The sequence below is a fragment of the Thunnus albacares genome, chromosome 6 (genome assembly GCF_914725855.1).
Source record: "Thunnus albacares chromosome 6, fThuAlb1.1, whole genome shotgun sequence".
Taxonomy (NCBI): Eukaryota; Metazoa; Chordata; class Actinopteri; order Scombriformes; family Scombridae; genus Thunnus; species Thunnus albacares.
The window spans coordinates 19834775-19846064 of record NC_058111.1 but is presented as its reverse complement, the minus strand read 5'-3'; the positions used below and the strand labels follow the sequence as shown (position 1 = coordinate 19846064).

The 11290-nt window shown below is 36.9% G+C and overlaps 1 long non-coding RNA gene across 1 annotated transcript; it reads left to right on the top strand.

Annotated features, from left to right (window-relative positions):
* On the top strand, positions 1-6078 carry LOC122984741. The gene is made up of 2 exons (XR_006403970.1): positions 1-1794; positions 3080-6078. It is a non-coding gene; the product is annotated as an uncharacterized LOC122984741 (long non-coding RNA).
* The last annotated feature ends 5212 nt before the right edge of the window (positions 6079-11290 follow it).

Below are 11290 nucleotides of genomic sequence, written 5' to 3'. Positions count from 1 at the left end.
CCAAGTGCACATGTATGTGTTTCTACATACTGTATGCATTTGTATCTCTTGAGCTCCAGCCTGTGTGAGCTGCGTCGTCGTCCTGTCAGTCCTCTGCAGAGTAATGAACTGTAATGTGCTTCTTGTTCTTCCGGCCTGAGCTTCCTATCCGTTTTCCCTTTTTCCCTCACTTGCTCGATATCCCAGAGGGAAGCATCTCCCTGGTGACTATTAGAGCAGTCAGAGAGGATTTGATCTGTGTGGTTGACTTTATAATAAGATGATACTGCTGACAGAATAGAACTAACTTTGGCCGTCAAAGACAAAGATAGATCTTAAAGGAGCAGACAGAAGGAGAAATGAGCTGAGAAGAATATGTAACATTAGTCACCAGAAATAAAAAGTGATGATGAGTGACACATGAGAGGAAAAAGGAGGAAGAGGAGGGGGAGGAGGAGGATACGGGAAAGATAATGAGGAAGGAAATGCTCATTCTCATTCTTGCCATTAGTGCACTTAACCCAACTGACAAAGAAAGAGACATTAGATAAGAATATTTTTGAGGAAATGAGAGAAGAGACGACAGGTTTAGAGGGGTCAGAGGAAGAGAGGGGAGGAAAGCGGTGGCATAAGGACGGAGATGTTTGATGGAAAGAATAGTATTAATAGTAATTATCATCATCCTCTCATGTCAGAATGAGTTAGTTAAGTACTGTAGATGTGAGAAGGACCTTAAAAGAGTGGAAATGAGAAGAAAGGACACATAAAAAGAGAAAAAAAATCAATGAAGAAGGAAAAGTAAAGGGTGCAGGAGTGAAGCAGTGGAAAGAGAGTGAGAGTAATTAATGTCAACTAATTTTAATTGCTTTATGTAAATGGAAGATTTTTTTTAAAGTCAGAAAAAAAAAATCTCCTTTTCCCCACTTTTTCTGCCCAATGAAGTGTTATCACTCCTTAAATCAATACAAGGAAATGCTTGAAACTACTTGGATCTGGAAATTTAAAAAAAATAAAAAATTCTACCAAGGTATTTCTTTAAACGACATCTGAGAACACCAAACTATACCAATCCATATACCAGCTTTCTTACATTTGTTGCAGTCACAGTGCTTACATATTGGGATTAAAAACACAAATTAGAAAAAAAATACACTGAAAACCAGATATTTGATAGAAAATATGCACTGCGTCATCTCTGATTCATTATATGCAAACTGTTAAATAATTTCACATGGATTATTCACAGAAAATGAACTAATCTCATACCCATAATTGTGATTACAGGACATTTGCTGTAGCCCTCTGAGCCACCAGACAGAAATCTACACACTCTAACTAAAGCCCATGACAGAATTTAATCTTAGTCCTCCTCACCTACAAATACATACAATGTATATTCACAATAATTATGCTCCAGGGTGTGTTTGTGGTCTTTGTTTGGTCAGTCCAGGCTCAGGTGTCACTGTTCACCACCACCTACGGTTTGTGTCTCATTCAACTCCCTCACTGTCCAATCAGCAGCCAGTTTCTGTGGAAGCATGGACCTATCAGCCAATTAGATATCCTCAGCGTGTTTATACACCCCAAACCCAATGGACTGCACAAAGGAGAAAGCAGAAATTCTATCATGTGTTACTGTGGACAAGACAATCTACAGCACCTGTCTTTAAGGCAGTCAGGGGTTTCTTTAAATCCCTCCATCATCTCTACTGCTGAAAAGACCTGTACAGTCACACGGAGTGATGAATAACATCTCCGAACAGTCCTGCTCTCCGACTCCAGACACTTGCAGCAACACAACCACCCAGGCAGAAGGTGAGAAATAATGTGAGTTAAACCATTTTCTAAACCAAGCTGTTGATGGTAATAAAGATTTCTCACACTTGTTTTGTCATTGAGTAGGGTCTCAACAAAATATGCAATTACTGCAAAAATATAGCATATTGGAGTAATTGCATACTTTGGGTTTTGAACTTTACAGCATACTTTCAGGAAGAGTATCTACTGTGCATTATCCTTATTCACTTTTCTTTTTTGTCTGTCTTTTCTTCTTTCCAAAACCCCCCCAAAACTGCTTACTAGCAGTACTGTAACATCACTCATTGAGAAGGATGAGCCAGGCTGCAGCAAGCATTAGTCACCTAGGGCCTCTCTACTCAAAGACCTAATTTTAGTTCATCTAAGAGATCATCGTCCCCTGCAGAAGTTTTCTTTTCTTTTTTTTTTTTTTGTTGCATGAAATGCATGAGACAATTATTCTTAAATTTTGTGGCAGAAATGTCAAAATACACTTTTCCCCATGTTTTATTTTCATGATGTGTATATATAGTTTAGCATATAAATAAATGAACAATGTACTGTAAATGCAATACGTGTTGAAAATGTGCTTCAATTTGGGAATTGCATGATGAATCTTTTAGGGAGTTTTAAAAAAAAAGTTAAACAAAGAGATTGCATGCCTAGGCTCCCACGCAGCACTTTAAATCCAGACTGGATATGAACCCAAGATGGCAGTATAACAAGACAAATGAACTGACAGAGGATCTGAGCAACGGAGAGTTCATCTCTGCTCCTCTCACAGCCTGACCCCAAACACATCAATTCTGCGTTTGTCTAACAGCTTATCGGTTTGCTGGGTCACCACAAGTCAAGTTTTCCACACTAAGCAGTTTATCTAAGTCTCCTTTGAGGAATATATCCATCATTAGCTCTTTTTTATCATGTGCAGGATAAATCTAATCCAATTATTATTATTTAAAAAGTTCAGTTTGCAGCGCATAATCCAATATATGCAGTGGTCTATCAGTCTTTTCTGTCATGTTTTGCCTTCTGCTATTTTCCTTTCATCTCTTCCTCTGTTGTCTCCTACATCCATCCTTTCATGCATGTGAGTGAGGCACCAGACCGTGAAGTCCACATTGTAAAACCCCTCTGTACACACACACACACACACACACACACACACACACACACACACACGATTAAAGCAAGTGAAACCTCTTTCACAAATGGTTAACCTATCCTTGAATTTTTTTGCTGAATGTGCAACAATGTACTGAATCTCTTTTTTTTTTCCTGCATGTTTTCTGCCTCCATACAGATCCTCGTCATCACTCTCCGTAAAATAGAAGCACTGGTTACAGCAGCTTGGAGAAGTTACAGTAAAACTGGCCTGTCCTCCACAAAATAAACTGAGGGACTACACTGGGACACTGGACTGGTTCCGATCCACTTATCTGGATTATAATTTTTAAAAAGTGTACATGAAGACGCACGTGTCGAGTTGACCACGTTCTACAGAACACAGAATAGGTTGGCATCAAGAATGACTCTCACCTGTTGAGACCAAACTGTGTGATGACATGACTGGAGGATCTTTGCAGGATGAGAAGACAGATAAATGGGGAAAAGTAACAACATCCTATGATGGAAAATGTCCTACAAAGGTTATGTTTGGTTGCATCACACTCTCATTCAACAACCCTAATGATAATGAACAGTTTAAAGACCCCCTCCCTTTCCGTATGATATCCAGGGTGGCACTGAGTTAGATATCTGCTGAGCTACTTTGATCACTTTGAAGAGAATAACAGGAGTTTCACCACTTAAGAGAGATTAATCTATAAACATATCTCTATCTGGCAAAGTAACATAGTAAAACAAAGTGTTGGATAGCTGAATCCAGCATATGAGTTATTAATCATTCTTATATGGACAGTGAGGGACTGACTGAAACACAAGCTGTAAGGCAATATTTGTTTTTTTTTCAACCATTAAATTAACTATTTTGTTTATTCATGAGACCATGTTTCAAATGTCATGACATGTTGAGGACTGGATGATGCATGTACTTATATGAAAGTAAGCTGTGGTTAATCAGAGGCAACACTGTGACATCTAAAGCCAAAATGTACACACACTTAGAGACCATTAAACGGACACACACAGACATCAGACAAAATTTGGTTGTCTGCAACAGAGAAATAAAAGAAAAAAAAGAAAAATGGTTCTGTGTGCAAACTTTGGATTGACTGTAAAGGTCTACAGCACCGAGCAGATGAACTACAAGGACACCAGGAACACAACTTAATGTTATGTGTTAACGTGCTGCCACTGTAGCATTATAGAGTCTCAGCAGTATGTGTACCTCACTTGACATGCATGGCTACCAACAGATTTCTCTCTTTACCCTCAACTGGGGTAAACTGTATGCCTCGTCACAAATACTGTACAGCTCGGTCATTTGCACTCAAATAACACAAAATACTGTACATGCTTATATTTATTAGTTAATAAAAGTGTCGGGGTTTAGCTTTAGATTTGATTTTAGACTTAAGTAATATGTTTTTTTTCCTTCTATATCTTTTATTTTAGGTATACCTTTCTTTGTACAATTTAAATCCTGTCATGAATCAAATTTATTTGCCTTTAAAGGGAATTTTGTAAAGTTGGACCTTTCTACTGACTATGACTCAAACAGTACATTGAATCCTCTGTAATATAACTTCATTAAAATAATAAGAATGTGAGATTGTTGTCTGCCCCCTCAGGTTTGCTTATGGGTGCTCGCCACCTTCCATGTTTGAGTGAAATTGTGTCAATGCTATAATACTTCTGAATGTCACCAAGGTCAATATACTTAACTTACCTTTAAAGATATGCTCTTACAAGCACAAGGGATTTAAATGTTAATGTCATTTATGTGTTTGCAATGTTACAGCCACTGAAAATGATGTTTTCTTACTTTCAGACACTTCATTGGTGCTCATTTTAGTTAATGTTTATGAACAGATATTCTAGCCTTATTGAGTCTACTTGTCAAAAGATCATTACAAAAAAAAGATTATTTGACCGTCTCAATTCAATGGATTCAACACTGTACAGTATTAACGATTCAGAATGGTGGATGCTTAATGATAATAATTGTAACACTATTAGGGATACATTTATATAATTGGTCTGAAGGCTTTTACTATAAATTAATGAATGATGAATGAAGAGTTGGTTTTCATATCTACCAGTGAATGTGAGATGACAAGACTTCATCCTGACCCCAACTTAATGTGAATTAATGATAATGTGGCTTCATCTTCATTCAGCTTATTCTGACTGAATAATGATCCCAGGCTGTTTTATTCAGAGGTTAGAGGAATGATGATAATAATGTAATACTCTTTAACATCAGTATTACATCTTAATCCAACATTAAAATACATTTACAGCTCCAAAACCGATTTTCTGATAAAGAAATTGTGTACTTTGAATTTTGTTATAACCAAGCACCAGCTACATCGTCATTGCTTGAGGGTGAAGCCAATGCAGAGTCCCTTAAAGTGCAATGCCACCAACGGCCGCTAGATGCTGACTCAAAAACATCCCTGGCTCCACTTGACTTCAATTCAAAAAGTGTCAACTTCTTTTTAGAAATAGAAAGCCAATCCTTTTTTCAACAAGTCATTACAGTGTCAATCACTAAATTCTGGCCCCTTGTCTGCCATGTGGGTATTGATCGACAGCTGTGATTGACAGTAAACTGGTGAACATGCCCTGAAAGCATAATATTCTCTAAGACTTGTCAGTGATTTTGGAAAATGAGCTAATGATGTTGATGATTGGAAGATTTGACAACACACTTTGCTTTAGCCTTTTGCCAATAATTAGCATGTTCATCATCTGGTGTATGATTTCAGGTCAGTGACGTTCAAACTAACATGTAATAAAATGACACTGAATGTACTTCAGGGTCTCTGCAGCTGGAAAGATGAGATCTTCATATGATGGATCATGAAAGTTTCATTTTATCTTAATGGACTGTTGCCTCTCTTTAAAAATAACACTACTGTAGATATTAATCTAATAACTTTAGAGGATGCACTGAATTAATTATTTGTACTAATTCATGACATTGAATTCTTCAGACTGCAGTTGTGGTGGAGAATAAATCTTTGCTTGCTTTCTTTCTTTGCTTATCAATGTCAAAAGGAATCTACTGATACTGATCAGACACTCCTCCCTCTCTCACTTTCTTCCTTTTGCCTATTTCTTTGTCAGAATGGCAAAAACTAATGACAATAAACAGTTCTGGCTGTGTTTAATAGACTAAACATGCATTTGTGTACCCTTAATTTGAGTTTCTCTCTCTTTTTTCTCCATATGAGCTTTACAAAGCATTGTATAAGCAAGTGATACATAGTCTGTGTGTGTGTGTGTGTGTTTTGGGTGTAAGCACTTCAGGCTATCCCAGACACTCCATCTGTAGTCCTGCCAGGCACGGCTGTCTTTCGGGAGATGAGGGATCCTCAAACACACACAGATGAATGCATGCGGGCAAACACATGTAGAGCTAACAGTGCCAAAGACACATACAAGGAATATCCCAACATCTTATATAACACATTATTCTTCATGTGATTCAGGTTTTTTTTTTTTTTTTAATATTTTAAATAATCATAATCACTGCTTCCAAAAGACAAATCTTTTGCTTTTACTCTAATTTTTTTTTTAACTTTTGTTACATTTAATTGTCACATTAGTTAATGAAATTATTACAATTTACATTAATATATGACAATTAATTCATATTTTGTAATTTTTTTTTTTTTTTTACTGAAATGTATTATTTACTGGGAGAGGTGACACCAGTAAGAAATTAAAGGAAAAAGTAGTTGAGCATTTAACATGACCAATGTCAGAAAGGAGAAGAACAAGAACTTTTTATATCTTGTTACTGTTGACCCTGACCAGAGGATCACAATCTTCACATTACCCAAATATGGCAACATCCAAGATATCTCTTGGCATTAAAGTACAACAATGTGATGGCCTACATTCAAGGTTGCAAAGGCACAGATATCCAAGAAAAACCAGGGCACTTCATCTGCTACAAGGAAAAAAACACAAAGCACTTTCTTCTTCCCATTTTTCCTCTGTAGAGAGCCCCCTCCAATAAGCAGCGATCACTCCAGCCAAGCACAGTCCAGTCCAGATACCTCTTTAGTGATTCCAGTAATGCTGAGGATGGCCGTAGAAAGAAGAAATCCTGATCTGAAGAGTGCAAGTAAAACAAAACTACAAACTCTTTTGATCCAGACTCTTTTTGACCACCTCAGTAAGAAAACAACGTAAGTTGCTACTACTTACACCCTGCTGGCTTGATTAATTGTCATGGCACTGCACCCATCATTTTACCCATTTTTCGAGTAACACTCCCCCCTACTCATTTTACCCATTTTTCAACTAACATCCAATCTTAGTAATTTTACCCATTACACAATTAACACCCATCCCATGTTCATTTTATCAAGTTCTCGGGAAAATCGAACACACTTTTCATTTAGCCATTTCTCGAGTAACACCCCCCCTAACTCACTTTACTCATTTTTCAAGTAACACTCCCCCTTTACTCATTTTACCCATTTTTGACAAAGACCCAATCTTACCAGTTTTACCCATTTCTTGATTAACACCCACCCCATGTTCATTTTATCAAGTTTTCGGGAAAATCGGAAGCTCTTTTCATTTGACCCATTTTTCAAGTAACACCCCACCTTACTCGTTTTACCCATTTAACACCAAATCTCACTAATTTTACCCATGGCTTGATTAACACATACCCCATATTCATTTTATTCAGTTTTCAGGAAAATCGGACACTCTTATCATTTTACCCATTTTTTCGAGTAACATCCCCCCCTTACTCACTTTACCCATTTTTTGACTAACACCCCCCTTTACTCATTTTACCCATTTTTCGAGTAATACCCCATAATATATTATGTATTAACAATACTGACTAGGTATTAGTGCCTCGCAAAGTGCAGATAGGAGATTTTTCCCCACTTTTCCTGGATCATTTTGCAGATAGGAGCTTTTGCAATTGGTGCAAGTTGGAAGAGGTTCTACAAAACGATGCTCTAAAATAAGTTAATGATTAAAACTAAATTAAAAATAAAATTAAATTTGTTTGGTAAAAAGATGGGCCAGTGTAGTAAATGTAATTGTTACTATATTGTAGTGTACTAGGGTCAGAATTCAGCTCAGTCTGGTGCTGATGCAGATAGGAGGTTTTGTGCCTTAACATGTTCCCAGCGAACCTGATAGGAGGTTTTCGCCAGGTGACTTTTCTGTCACAACGAAGGGCGGGATTATTTTGCAGACAGACTGAATATGAGCAGCTTTCCTTGTTCTCATCGTCCAAAGTGAAATCCACCAATCAGAAAATTCTGCAGATAGGAGGTTTTGCGCTTTGGCCATTGATATGGTACCTCTAATAGTTCTTTGTAGCACCATTTGACAAAGGTGCTATGTAGCACCAAAAAAGGTTCCCCTATGATTACAAGACATAGAACCACTTTTGGGTACTATTTTATCATTTTTTTTAGTGTGTACCACATATCAGCGATAGCACATACTGTATCAATCCAGGTCATTTGCCTCTTTGGCAGTACATTTAAAGGAAAAGTATATCCAGTATTTTTCAACCTGGACCCTATTTTCTCATCTTTTTGGGTCTACCTGGCTAATGGCAACAAACATTTTTGGAATTGTTTCAGTATTGAGCGAAAGTGCTTTGGCTGGCAGCTGTGAAACGGGGTCCTCTTTCATAATGCTGCAACAGGCGGCTAGTTCCTGTTTTTACTTTTGTTGTCAGACACCTATAATAATAATCTGAGCCTGTCAGTAGCAAAAACAACCACTTTTAATGGACGTATTTTGATGGGTGTAGTTGCCCCAAAAGATTACATTGTGGCCCGTTTAATGACTGCCGGCTGAGGTGCTCTTGCTCAATACTGGACCAATTCCAAAAAATTTTGTCCCCATAAGTCACTTAAACACAAAAAATGGGAAAATAGATTCCAGGTTGAGAAATACCGGAATTTCCCTTTAAGCGAGCATTTGGGGTCAGGCCAGGAAAGAAAAGGACAAAGGGATCAACGAATGATAAACACAGACAATGAAGGATGATACAAACAATTTCCACAATCAGATTGTTGCAGTAAAATGTTTTTTTCACGATCTGAGAGCAGTCTGACCTGACACACTAATCTGTTAGATAAACAAGATGTTACCCAAGAGTCCTTGTACAGAATTAAGACACATATTATAATTTACTTCTCTGTCTGCCAGATTTTTTGGAAAATATCACAGGAGAAACTTCCAGCTGAAAAGCTTTCTGTACTTTGAAGCCAAAACAATAAGCAGAGGACTTAAACTGTTACATAAATTCTTGTCAAGTAATGTGTGCAGTGAAAAAAAAAAAAAAAAAAAAAAAAAAATATATATATATATATATATATATATATTTAAAAATATGTAGGACTTTTCTTGACTCCTCCACTGAAATATGGCTATTTTTAGAGTACAAGAGGTCTGGTGCAAGAATTCTGTGCACCAGAATGACATCCGTATGATGTCTTTGCCTTTCTTTCTGTTGGTCTCTGACACATAAACACACACATGAAAATGTTTTTAGTGAATAGCTGCACCACTCAGGCAAAAAGATGTCTATATATGGTGTGAGAAGGGCAGAGGAAAACAATGATGTAAACTTGGCTCTCTGGGTCTTAATTTTTCTTGGCAAACTGGCACTTCACTTTTACCTTCACAGGTCACTGTCACTCTAACAGAGAAGTAAGTTGCAGTCAGTAAGTCTGTGCACTTAGTTTTCACAATTAGAACATGATGTACAGTTAGGTGCATCTACACACACAATGTGCAAGCAAAGGAGTTGAGATGATCAGACTTGTTGGTAAAACAGAAGTCATAACATGGTCAGATTCACAATTTATTATTCGAATTTACTGCCAACTTCAGCTGCATGTTGCAGCAATAGTGTCTGTGTTGTTCAGTTAGTCATCTTAAGAATTATGTTCTCAACGATCCTGCAGCATGTAATTTATGATCAGTGCCAGCACAGGATGTAGTCTGTGGTCACTCATGTAGTGAGGCACATCATGAGTTTGTAATTCGTCTGACTTCCTTGCTAGAAACCAGAGCTAGCATCTTTTCTCAGATTGACAATTATGCCTTTTATTTAAAAAACACAATCATTAAAGTCATTTTTGTTGCCTAATCTTAACAATTCTTTAACCTTACTGTAGCTGCCATGTGTAGATATTTTACATGGAAACATTTGGTTAAATGCTCAAAATTAGGGCTAGGGTTTTGCAAAATTGTCCAATATCAACATTTTATCTGGTGATGTTTCACCATGTCATCTATTAAAATGCAATGAAAAGCTTTTCCTTCGTTTAAAATAGTTAAAATAGTTCAAATTTACCACAATATCAAGCACTGAGTAAATTGCTTTGTATCTGATAGGGCTATGTTAGTGGAATAGCTCCTAATTCTGCAACATACTGGTTTTTGGTTAGATTTTTAACTTGAGAAAAAAAATTACAATTGAATACAGATTTGATAGTTTTTATATGATTTACTCTTGAGAGGTTATGAAAGACTGCAGACAAATTACTGAACTACAACAAGAATAATGTAACAATTGAGTGTGTGTGTGTGTGTGTGTGTGTGTGCGTGTATGTGTTTGTACTCCACTGTCCTTAAGGTGAACCCAGTGTCAGAGAATGACCACAAGATTTACAGCAATGACTACTCACTGAAAGTGTGTGTGTGCATATTTGTTAGAGAATAGAACAAAGATAGAGACACACAGTCTGAGAGTCAATGTGCTTGGTTGCTTTTGATAGGACAGCTGTGTTTGTGTATGTGTGTGTGCATGAGTGTGTATGTGTGTGTGTGTGTGTGTGTGTGTGTGTGTGTATCTTTTCCATTGCAAAATGACTCACCGGTTCAGTCATTCTAAAGATTAGGACATTTTACAAGCTGAGTAAACACCGTCTGCAGAAAATGTTTTTTAGTTGTTACGTGGCACAAGTCTGATCTTGTCTTTGCAGCTTTAATCTTCTCATGCTGGCTGTAGAACTGTATACTTTCATTTTCCAATGTAATCAGCAAAAAAAAAGAAAAGAAAAGAAAGAGCCTGAAAAGATTTCTGGCATCAGGTGTTACAAATTTTGATTCGTCTACAGTCACACAATTTTCTTCCTGATTAACCAAGATGCCACTGAAGACGTCATTAATTGAACATTTCCTGTCACAATTATTTGAGAAAATCCCACATAAAGTGGATTTATCAACAATAAAAAACATTAATCTGAAGAGATCATGACAAAAGTTTTAATAAAGAAAACTGCTGACTTGATGTTTTTGGTGCATTTATTTACCATCCTATTAGATTGCCCAGACCAAATCTAATTAATTTAGTAATATATATTTATCTCTAGTTAGGTTGGTG